Source organism: Brachyhypopomus gauderio, chromosome 1 (assembly GCF_052324685.1).
Source record: "Brachyhypopomus gauderio isolate BG-103 chromosome 1, BGAUD_0.2, whole genome shotgun sequence".
Classification (NCBI taxonomy): Eukaryota; Metazoa; Chordata; class Actinopteri; order Gymnotiformes; family Hypopomidae; genus Brachyhypopomus; species Brachyhypopomus gauderio.
The window spans coordinates 38,719,795-38,732,597 of record NC_135211.1 but is presented as its reverse complement, the minus strand read 5'-3'; positions in this window follow the sequence as shown (position 1 = coordinate 38,732,597).

The window sequence follows — 12,803 nt, the reverse complement described above, 5'->3', positions numbered from 1 at the left end:
CAATATTCACAAGTGTTAATGCGAACATCATGGTTTGTTGAAAATACAACACTAGAAACTCGCTCATCATGTATTCTAGTAATTTATATGTAGTTCGGATGTGTGACAAACTAGTCCGAGTAGAGTTTACCATTATCGACCAGTATAGCTATTATGATTTTCAGATATGCATTTTGTTGCTTACACCGAACATTTATTTCTAATATGATAAAAGAATGTAACAGAGCAACATATTTGTGAATTGTGATTTTTCACCGCAATCGAATTTTGTCCTCCGCATTTATCCATCTGTGCAGTTTGAACACATACACAAACACACACGAGTGATTACTAGGGGGCTGTGGTGCACACATGCCCAGAGCGGTGGGCAGTTCTAGCCTGGTTTAATTTTAACTTTATGCTAATGTTTATCTTTATGCTAATCATGTTTCCTGGTACCATTGATGTTGACTCTTTCAGCCTGGACCGGTTAAACAAACCAGATTGCAAATTTTCTTATGTCACTCGTCTCAATCTGCGTGTCATCACTCAACTGTAGCCTACAACTGTAACCTACTCTGATCTGACTAGCCTCTGCAGGCTCGACTTCATTCCAGGTCTGCCTGCATCTCCTGGTTTGGTAGGACAGGTGTGATTAAAGAAAACATACTGCCAATGTTACCAAAGCAAATTTTACCCTTGGGTTGTGATTCCAGAAATTCCACCTGGCTTAGTAAGAGACCACACATTAAACCTAATGTACTCTTCCTGCCTAGAGGAATGGGGTAATACACTCTTAGATTTGCTGCTCTCCAGCAGGGTGTCATGCCCATGTAGTATCAGACCTGTGATCAAAGGGAACCCAACCCTAACCAACACAACTAACATGTGTTGAGATGTTACCGCACTTGAAGATATATAGATATATAGATAGATAGATAGATAGATAGATAGATAGATAGATAGATAGATAGATCACTTTATTAATCACAGAGGGAAACTGTCATATACCAGTAGCTTGAGGTACAGAAAGACGACTGTGTTATACAGCAGAATAAACACACAGCGAAGCAGACAGCAGGGGCGAGGGACAGGGTATAGTTATGCAGGCAGCAGGGACGGGGGACAGGGTATAGTTATGCAGGCAGCAGGGACGGGGGACAGGGTATAGTTATGCAGGCAGCAGGGACGGGGGACAGGGTATAGTTATGCAGGCAGCAGGGACGGGGGACAGGGTATAGTTATGCAGGCAGCAGGGGCGAGGGACAGGGTATAGTTATGCAGGCAGCAGGGACGGGGGACAGGGTATAGTTATGCAGGCAGCAGGGACGGGGGACAGGGTATAGTTATGCAGGCAGCAGGGACGGGGGACAGGGTATAGTTATGCAGGCAGCAGGGACGGGGGACAGGGTATAGTTATGCAGGCAGCAGGGACGGGGGACAGGGTATAGTTATGCAGGCAGCAGGGGCGGGATTCAGACTGAAGTAGGTGGGGACAAAAGCTCCACCTGCTACACTCCTGTGGACATGGATCTGGGTCTGGATGGTCTGAGTGTGGGTCTGGGTCTGGATGGTCTGGGTGTGGGTCTGGGTCTGGATGGTCTGGGTGTGGATGGTCTGGGTGTGGATGGTCTGGGTCTGGATGGTCTGGGTGTTGGTCTGGGTCTGGATGGTCTGGGTGTGGATGGTCTGGGTGTGGATGGTCTGGGTCTGGATGGTCTGGGTGTTGGTCTGGGTCTGGATGGTCTGGGTGTTGGTCTGGGTCTAGATGGTCTGAGTGTGGGTCTGGGTCTGGATGGTCTGGGTCTGGATGGTCTGGGTGTTGGTCTGGGTCTAGATGGTCTGGGTCTAGATGGTCTGAGTGTGGGTCTGGGTCTGGATGGTCTGGGTCTGGATGGTCTGGGTGTTGGTCTGGGTCTAGATGGTCTGAGTGTGGGTCTGGGTCTGGATGGTCTGGGTCTGGATGGTCTGGGTCTGGATGGTCTGGGTGTTGGTCTGGGTCTAGATGGTCTGAGTCTGGATGGTCTGAGTGTGGGTCTGGGTCTGGATGGTCTGGGTCTGGATGGTCTGGGTGTTGGTCTGGGTCTAGATGGTCTGAGTGTGGGTCTGGGTCTGGATGGTCTGGGTCTGGATGGTCTGGGTGTTGGTCTGGGTCTAGATGGTCTGAGTGTGGGTCTGGGTCTGAGTCTGGATGGTTTGAATGTTGGTACATCCATCCTGCCCACTGCATTTGACCACATCATACTGAATCCATAACAGGGCACAAGTGTGGGCTTGATGGTGACTTCTGCTGTTGGCTTGAAGTTGGGCTCAAGGGTTGTTTTCCACAGTCTCATTGAGTTCTCAACTAAGATCCCAGGAGTCCTGTTATACAGCCTCAAGCATCTCAGTATCCATGTGTTGGTCCCTGAATCACAGTCCTTCTTGTAGTCAATCCAACTGTGACACATGTTGGTCTGTCTGGTCCTACAGACTCGGGTGTGTTATATCAACCAGTATAACTGATAACCAATGTTGCGAATAACTCCTTGGTTTTTCTTGGTTAAAAACATTTCCTGTCGTTACAACGCCGTTGATGTTACTGGTCATTAAAAGTGGTGCATTACTATATATTGATATACTAACAGTAATACGAGCGGACCGCTGCCCAGGCTAGTGAGGAGTAACAGATCTCTATAGGTCACAGTTCTAGGTGTAACACCTGTTTATCTTAACAAGTCAGTAAGCAATTGGCTAAGGCAGCGTTATGGTAGCCAATTAGAGCCAGTGTTTTTACACGCGCGCCAAAGCACACCCGTGACACACGACACAAACAGAGAAGAGGCAGAAATGGCGAGTCAGGAGCAAGACGAAGAAAAATTTGCATTTTCAAGGTGGCGATATAAACATTATTTAAGAAAATACTTGAAGTTCCTGAATATCTACCAGACTGGGTATTTGATTTATTTAATTAAGAATTAAGGTTTTATTGTTAAGTTTACTTCTGTTGTGAACAAACCAGTTGTCTCAGGTTGAGAGAATTTAATTTAATTTGACATGTTATGGTGACAGTCCCGGACCCTTCCCTGTGGGCATGCCGCTACATTGTCTGCGTGTTGTTATGTCCATGTATGTACTTCCGTGGGTGTAGGTTGTTCGTGAGCGTGTTCGTAGTCTCACCTGTGCCTTGTCTCGAGATCACGAGGGTCTGTGTTAATCATCTATTTAATGTGCGTTCGCGCAGTGTCTTGTGCTCGTCTTTGTCTAAAGTTTCATGTCAGTGTGAGTGTGTCTGTTGTGCTCGCGGTCCGCACGGAGCTTACACGTCAAGAGTAAATAAACGTTTCGTGTTGCACCGTTCTCGCTCGTCGTGCCTCCTCCATTGAGCGTGACATGATAGATGTAAATGTACTTTATATAGTGTAACTCAGGGGTGCTCATTACGTCAATCATCGAAGGAAGTGTCGGTCGATCGCGAAGGTACGTGCGTATATCGCGTGACATTAAAGAATCGCCCATCTGCACTGACGGTTGTATTTTGATTGACAATCATGGTAGCCAATCTGCAATCCGCTCAACAAATTGTTCGCCAACGCCCCCCCCCCTCAACAAATTACGTTCGCCACCTCACAACCCCCAAACCCCGCTCAACAAATTTCGTTCGCCACCTCACAACCCACCACCCCCCGGTAGATCTTTCTGACTTGGTCATCTTATAAGTAACTCGCAAGCTGCAAACTTGTGGGCACCCCTGGTGTAACTGTTTACATTTGCTTTTTTTTTTACACAAAGATTTGGGATTTTAAAGGATTTTATCCTGCACTGGTCTGTTGATGTGCAATAAATATCAAAAGTTAAACACCTTTCTGATCCTCAGCTGCTGTCCAAAAGCCCTGGGTGAGGGGCACTACCGCTGGCACCACGATCAAGTCCTGAAAGCCATTTCAAACACCATCAGCTGTGGAATTGTCCAGTGCAGGCACCGCTGCCAAGCGGAGACCACCATCGCTTTTGTCCGGGCTGGAGAAAAACAAGTATCAGCTGCTAGGGCACCCTCAGCTGGCCTGTTATCAACAGCTCAAGACTGGGAGTTGAAAGTTGACTTGGAGAAGCAACTGAAGTTCCCAGAAATAGTCGCAACTACAACACTGCGACTTGACATGCTGCTTCTCTCAAGGTCCTCAAAGCAGATTGTTCTCCTAGAACTCACCGTACCCTGGGAGGACCGTATTGAGGAGGCCAACGAGAAGAAAAGGGCAAAGTATGCTGAGCTAGTGGAGGAGTGTTGGAACGGGTGGTGAGCACAGTGTGTGCCCATTGGGGTGGGATGCAGAGGGTTTGCGGGCCAGTCGCTTTGCAAGACATATAACATCTTGGGCATCAAGGAGGCCACTGAGGCAGCAGAGGTAGCCTCAAGATGCCTGTGGATAAGGAGAGAAGACCCGTGGGTGGGGTAGCGCTACCTGGACACAAGCTGGGGCCTGATCAACACCGGCTGGGTCGCCTGGGTGAGAGTGTATGATGTTGAAAGGCCCAAAACACTCTGTGACCCCAGGTAATATCACTGATGATGTGTCCAGGTTGCATCAGTATGTTACAAACAGTGGTGGCCTCTGACAAATATCTCAGGGGGGGCAATTGATGTGATGACATGCAAGGTGACCATTTCAGTGGGTGAATAAAAAACTGACTTAACCAATGAAAATATAATCATAAATATATATTTCTCTTTACATTATAGACTGTACAGTATTTGTGCACCGATATATCTTGTAAATATCATCTTGGTTAAAGCTATACAATGACTGAACATTTAACTGAGATTGTCATCTCTCAATTTGCCCTCACAAACAACTTTAAACATGGAGAGAGGCCAGATTTACCATTAATTAAATAAAGTGAATCTTTCCCACCCACAATAATTTCTGTGTTCCTCAGACAGTATTTTATTGTAGGTGTTGTGTGTTAGAATATAAATGGGCAACAGCATTAAGGATGTAACAGAATGAAGGGAAAGCAGAACAGGGCGCTAGCTACTTCACAGCCTGCTAGCCATGTTTTCCGTTCAGTTTTGCGAAAATCCCTGGTTATATTCTTTTCCTCCCTTTGTGGACACTTCACTTGTTTGATGTTTAAATTTGGTCTCGGTGGCCCTAATTCCTTAGTTGCTAGTTTTTCTTGATTATTACAACGACAGAATGGCAATTCTCTTAATGAAATGATTGAGTTGTTCTGAGTTGAAGGAACACTGGCCGTGTTGAGCAGATTAATTTCGTTAATCTTGAATGAAAATTGTTGATGGGGGGGGTGGCGAATGAAAATTGTTGATGGGGGGGTGGCGAATGAAAATTGTTACCGGAGCAGAGCTCGGAGCGGTCATTTTCTGCATGGTCCTAGCGCTAGATTCGTTGCTATTTAAATATTTGTTTTTTAACCATTAAAAAGTGGGGGGGGGGGGGGACTAAAACCCACTTTTGAAAAAGTGGAGGGGACATGTCCCCCCCGTCCCCCCCAAATTACGTCCGTGGTTCACAGGCTCCGTTGAGCTTCTACTTGTTTTGCGTTGTGTTTGTTGATTCGTGTTTATCCTGCACTCCGAGCTGTTTGCCTGGTAATTTATATGCTGGTTTAATTTTTATCTTTATGCTCATCATGTTTCCTGGTACCATTGATGTTGACTCTTTCAGGCTGGACCGGTTAAACAAACCTGATTATAAATTTGCCACCGTCCATCACGAGGTGCTCCTGCCTGATCAGGTCCAGATTGTTGGGTTTCAAAACATCCATATTACCCACATCCTGTGTATATCCCCTCTCACACACAGGTTGTTTGTGTAGTATCATTCTAATAGTCCAGAGATCCTTCATCAGCTGTGCCTGATGTGCAGGTCTTTAATATGTTTGTCTCGTCTATTAGAGATTAGTGGAGGATCCTTCAAAAGGGATGTGCAGAGCCGGCTCTGACCAATATGGTGCCCTAGGCGAGATTTTGGTTGGTGCCCCCTGCATCATCAATCATCGGGTTGATTGTATCAAAAAAAAAGAAACAAATAAAAAGCAAATGAATTATAAATATTACCGTATAATAAGAAATAAATAAAAAGGTGTTGCTCAAAAAATATTTTAAAACTATTTTACATAAAGTAGTCAAAGTCAAATTTATTTATATAGCGCTTTTTACAACATATGTTGTCAAAAAGCAGCTTTACAATATCCAGAACCCTAATGAGCAAGCCAAAGGCGACAGTGGCAAGGAAAAACTCCCTATGATGGTGGGGATTAGGAAGAAACCTCGGGAGGACCAAGACTGAAAAGGGAACCCATCCTCCATTGGGCAGCCCGTTAACACAAGTCTTTATTTGTGGACAAAATGTGGTTCTACAGTTATAGTTCTTGTTTACTGGCCAAGTAGTCACAGTCCCTTCAGTGCAGATGGTGAGCCTCAGGTAGGAGCTAGCATCAGCACGTCCTCTTGCAGCAATGGCACATCCAACCCCGGCATCAGTAGTGCAGAGAACAACTTTTAAATATTAATAATACATTTTAAAAAGTAAAAATCCAACTACCACCAGTGCAATTCAGTGCAATGCAACTGTATTGTTATTATTTCAAAAGGAATTAACAGAGAAGCATATGGGTGTTTTAATATATATTTATTTTTTTAACCTGCTGAGCTAAGCTAATAATAGCACCTACTAGGATTGGGCAGTATGATGACAGTATTGTAAATTTGTGGCAGTATATTAACCACATGACATGATGCAACGTGCCAAATCTGTACGTTGAAAAATGGGGCATTTAAGACATTTTGTGCATCCATTAAAAAGATCTGTGGGCAGGGTCAGCAGATGGAGCTCACTGATTGATTATGGAGTGGCGGTTTTCACTAATATAGGGGGGGAAAGCCACAATGACGATGAGTGTTAGTTGTCAAGCGAGCTGGTTTCAAAGAAAAACACCACTGCTACAGATTGGCAGCATTTTGGATTTGTTTCAAATTAAAAGGGAGAGCCAGCAAACCTATATGAGTCAGTGTGTAACATCTGCTTACAAAAATTCTCCGCCAAAGATGGAAACACACAGGGCCGGCGCCACGGGGGGGCGGGGGTGTCCCGCCCCTCAATGTAAAAAATAAGACCCATTTATTTTACAACAATCGCTACATGGTGCCCCCTCGGCCGCTCGACAATCGTTACACGCACCCCCCCGCTCAACAATTTACGTTCGCAACCCCCCCCGCCCGCTCAACAACTTTAATTGGATCTTTTGCCAAATACAAAAGAGACGATAGAAGGCGATTACACTAGCGACATCTGAAGTTTCTGCTTATTGTTGGGGGGGGAGGGACTCATTTCTTTAATGAGTTTAGGTAAGAGGGTAACTGATGCTATTACTTGCCAGCTAGTAACTACCTTCCCATCATACAGTATAGTGTTAATTAATTCACCATATAATAACATTGGTCCTTGGTGGTCACGGGTTGTTATTATAATAATTATTAATTTGACTAATATTATTAAACAATTAAATTATGATTATGTGAACTTTGTTTATTTTCACATTTATTAATTGTTCATTTGTAAAAAATAAAATTTAAAAAATTAAATTAAATTTAAAAATGCATGCACGCGAGCGCCCCCCTGGACAACTGCAGAATCACCCGCGAATCTGGAGGCGGAGACATTCATTGCGAGGGAACTGCGCATGCTCAGTGATTCGTTCACTGAAACGAATCCATTAAATCCATTTTACCATTAAAACCATTAAAATGATGATTCTACCAAGAGTCAACTATTTATTCTCACTAATCCCAAATAAACCCTCTGCTGCTTGGTTTAAGTCCTTAGACTCAAACATCTCAAAATTCCTATGGAAAAACAAGCCACCAAGGATAAGTCTGAAAACCTTGCAAAAGCCAAAACTCAATGGTGGCTTAGAACTACCAAATTTTTATAATTATTTCTTAGCCAACAGATTACAGTACATTTTTAAATGGATCAAATACGACTTAATAGACAGCCCATGGTTGGACCTAGAACAAGCATTCTGTGGGAGAATAAAACTCTCAGACCTACCTTACATTAGCTCTAATATTAAGCGTCAAGACTGTTTTAAAAGCCTTAATATAATTACCTCACTGACAGCCTGGTGGGAATTTCTAAAATTAACTCAGTCTCCACTCATCCCATGCAAACTAACACCCATTTGGAACAATCCAGAGATTTGTCAGAATAAGGAAGTACTACATTTCACATCATGGCATGATAAGGGAATAGAAAATTTAGAACATGTTATTAAAGATGGAAACTTTGTCACATTTCAGGAACTTATATCAGAATATGGAATAAGCAACAGTAGATTTATCGAATATCAACAATTGAAATCAATCATTCAACAGAGATTCAACCGCAATCAACTGAATTTAGAAATATCAGCATGGATAACTGAATTTTTAAATCTATATACTCCTAAATTATTATCAAAACTGTATAAATTATTGTTAAAATTTGATGACTCAATCTCCCTTCCAATAGCCAAATGGGAACGAGATCTATTTATTAATCCAGATCAACACTTCTGGACCGACATATGTACAAATATCTTCAAAATAAGTAAAAGCCCCAACTTACAACTTATACAATACAAAGTCCTTCACAGAGCACACTATACAGGACAAAGGATGTTCCAAATGGGCCTAGCACAGTCAAACATATGCACCCACTGTACAGGCAATGTAGCCGATAACCATATGCATGCTATATGGGACTGTAGGCCTGTTAAGGAATTCTGGCAGAAGGTATGTGTAGAATTGTCCACGTGGTTTAAATGCTGCATCCCAACTTCACCCAGACTGTGCATCCTAGGAGACGTCAGTGAACTGACTACAGAGGCAAACATATCACACATAGTTCTTACTGCTCTATGCATCGCCAAGAAAACCATTCTCATGAATTGGAAAGCAAAAAAGGACCTGCATATTAATCATTACAAAAACGTATTACTTGATCACATCTGTCTGGAGAGAATGTCTGCTTCCTCTAAAGACCAGTTGGAGGAATTTAATTCCCTTTGGTTCCCACTGATCAGTTCCATTAGCTAGTCGGGGTGGTTGGCTGGGGCATCAGCTCCCGGGTGACCTAGTTGGTGGCTGGGGGTCAACTCTGGGGGGACTGCTCGTGCCGGCCTCTTTCTGGGCTGGGGGGTCGGGGTTGCCGACCTGGGATGTTTGTGTGTTTGTCCTGGCTGGCGGTGGTGGGGGGTGCTTGGGTGGCGCTGCCTCTGGTCTCTGGGGTGTGGGGCTGGGGGTGCAGGGGGAGCAGGTGCTGCCCCCCTATGGGGGTGGCTGGCCTCCCCTGCAGGGCTAGGTGGTGGGGCCCGGCGCCTGGGGCCACCCGACCCGGGGGACCTGTGCCGCTGCGGGCGCACCACTGGGTGGGGTGGGTCGGTTGGCCTTGTGTCGGGGCGTCGGGTCTGGGCCTTGGGGCTCTGAGGTGCCTGGGTGGTGGGGGTGGGGCGATGGCTGTTGGGGGGGATCTGGGGTGGGCCGGGGGGGAGCTGGGTTCCGGACTCAGACCAGCATATCTTCACCGTGTTGATGTCTGTTGTTGTATGATTATTGCGAGATTGGTATGGTAGTGGGTGCCTACATGGGTGCGATGTACATATAGCACAAGGTGTGTGGGTGTATATGTGTGTGGGTGTACATATGGGATGAATGTGTGTGGGTGTGTACGTGCGTGAGAGAGAATATGTGTTTAGGTGTATGTGGATGTCCGGACCCGCTACTCTCTGCGGCGGGGGTGGTGGGGGTCTGGGCTTGGATGTGGTGGTGGGGTGGGGTGTCCCCCGGGGCGACCACTCCCTGCCTTGAGCACTATGGGTGGAGGGGTGGGAAGGCCTTTCTTCACCCGTTTCCTGCTCCCTGCCGGGGCGGGGGTGGGTCACTGGTGCGGGGCTGGGCTGGGGGCGTCCTGGAGCTGCTGCCGATCCTTGCTGGTCCAGCCATTTGCCCCCGCCGCAGAGAGTGTGTTAGTTTGGATGTATGTGTGTTTTTGTCTTTGTCTCTGTTTGTATAGGAAGATGAATGAGTACGTGTTGGGGGGGGGGGGGGGGGGGTATGGGGACGTGTGAGTACATTTATGGGGGTATATATGTCCGCAAGAGTGTATATGGGTGTGGGTGAATGTGTGTGGGGATGTATGTTGGAGTGGATATACATGCAGGTGTATATATGTGAGGATCTAAAAGAGTGTGAGTTTGTGTGTGTGTGTGTGTGTGTGTGTGTATGTATGTGTATAAGGATAGGTGTAGGTGTATACATGGTAAGGGTGTATATAAGGGGGTGTGTATATGTATGTAGGGGTGTAGATATGGGGGAGAATGTATATATTAGTTTGAGTGTATGAGTGAGGACAGCTGATTCTGGGTCGGGGGCTAGTCGTGCCTAGTCCACTCCCGGCTTCTCCCCTGTGATTACTGCTCTACTCCAGAGGAGGGGTGCATTGGGGTTCCAGGGCCTGGATTGGTGCTCCGGCGTGGGGGCGGTTGGCCCGCTCCCCTGGGGGGTTGTGGTCCGGGGTGGCTCGGGACTCCTCGGCGGGAAGGGGGCCCTGCCGGGTGGGGGGTGGTTCCCGGGGGCGCGTGGCGCTGGGGCTTTGCTACTGGCCCATGGCGGGGGGGGGGGGGCTCTGTTTCCTCTGGTTCCCCTGGACCTGCACTCCTTGGCTGGGGGGGCGCTGTCCGGGGTCTCCCTCTCCCACCTGCGGGGGCGGGCATGCGGAGGTCACTGGGAAGTGCTGCCCTGGGGCTCCACAGCTCCTGGGGGGGCTGAGGGCGAGTGGGATTCCCGGGTCTTTCTCTGCTGGCCTCTGGGGGAATGTTGTCACAGCTTTCTACCCTCGCTGGCAAGTACATTCCATACATTTATCCTATGTTGCACTTTTGTGTTGCACATAGACACACATTCACACATACATATACATCAGTCATTTGTGCTGTATATCTTGGGTACACTTTCTGCTCTACTTTGCAGTGGTCATTTGAGCTGCTTGTTTTTTTACTTTTTTTTTTTATACATATATATGTGTACGTGTGTGTGTGTATATTTGAATTAGGGCTGGGTATCGATTCAAATTCCAAGAATCGATCCGATTCCGATGATTAAGAATCGATTTATTTCGATTTAATCCGATTTAATTGATTCGATCCAATTTGGGGTTTAGTGTTATTAAAAATGTATTTGAGCTGTTTCCTGACTATGTACAGAAGCAACATGTTAAAACTAGTATTATATCGATATTAATCAGCAAATAGTTACTGGTAGTTGGTAGTTACTGATGGCTGGAAGACTGGTGAAAAGGGTAATCATAAATCTACCTTCAAGAAAGGTAATCCAGGACAATAAACAGAGGACATCTTTGAGGTGTCTATATCTGCAACAGTGTACTCCTACTAGGACACTAACCAGTGCATTATTATTATGATTGAAATAATTAAGAATTCACCCAAAAGCTGTTGCTACCAAATGCATTTTTATTTTAAAAGTGCTCACACTTAATAAACTGAAAGTATAAAATGTAAACGTGTATTTTTCTTTAAAGTGCGAATATAAGAACAGAACTGTCACGTTACGGTCCCCGACCCCTCCCTGTTGGGCGTGTGTTCTTATTTGATATAAAAACAAAGTTGTCCTCCAAAGATGGGGGGTGGAGGTGGGCCAAAAAAAAAAAAAAAGTGATTAGTTCACTGTATTGAGGGCTCTCGTTCACTCTCTGATTCGTTCATGAACTGAGGGCTCTCGTTCACTCTCTGATTTGTTCATGAACTGAGGGCTCTCATTCACTCTCTGATTCGCTCATGAACTGAGGGCTCTCGTTCACTCTCTGATTCGTTCATGAACTGAGGGCTCTCATTCACTCTCTGATTCGTTCATGAACTGAAAGCTCTCGTTCACTCTCTGATTCGTTCATGAACTGAGGGCTCTCGTTCACTCTCTGATTCGTTCATGAACTGAGGGCTCTCGTTCACTCTCTGATTCGTTCATGAACTGAGGGCTCTCGTTCACTCTCTGATTCGCTCATGAACTAAAAGCTCTCGTTCACTCTCTGATTCGTTCATGAACTGAGGGATCTTGTTCATTCTCTGATTCGTTCACTGAACATACTGTCACCCAGAGAACTGTTGCTAAGGATGTGATTCACGTTTGCGCTGCCACTCATTCACATTTTCTTTTTGATTGCACGTTATACTTTTCTTCCGGCTTTCAAGAGAGGCGGTCGCATTTTAACTCTGCTCCTGCACTCCCTCCCTTCTGCCCTGCTCAGCTTAGATTCTGTGTCTTGTCTTAGTAACCTGACGCTGCTCTTCGAATTTTAAGAAAATGGATTTGATCAGGTGGTCGCTCAACACAATTGACACTATTTTTTCCATGAGAAGTCATGGTGCGGGAGAACCCACATGCCCGGACGGTACGTTCTCATCTGGATATGTGCATGACTCGTGGGGGACCTGGCGTAGTTTGTGTCTTGCGCCTCTCTCCCTGGAAGATGTTGAGGACGTGTACTTATTTGGAACTTTGATCGCGGTGGCTCTGCTGATTGGATTAGGCGTTGCCCTGGTGTATCGGAAAACTGATAGAGTGGAGTCAGCTACTGAGCGCCCACATCAATAATAATAATAATACATTTTATTTAATGGCGCCTTTCTGAACACTCAAGGTCACCTTACATAAAAGAGGTAATACACAACAATAATAAAATAAACAAACAATATACTACAAATGCATAGAATCAGTAAATAGACATAATTTAAAAGAGCATTTAGCATCAGAGATTATAAACAGTTCT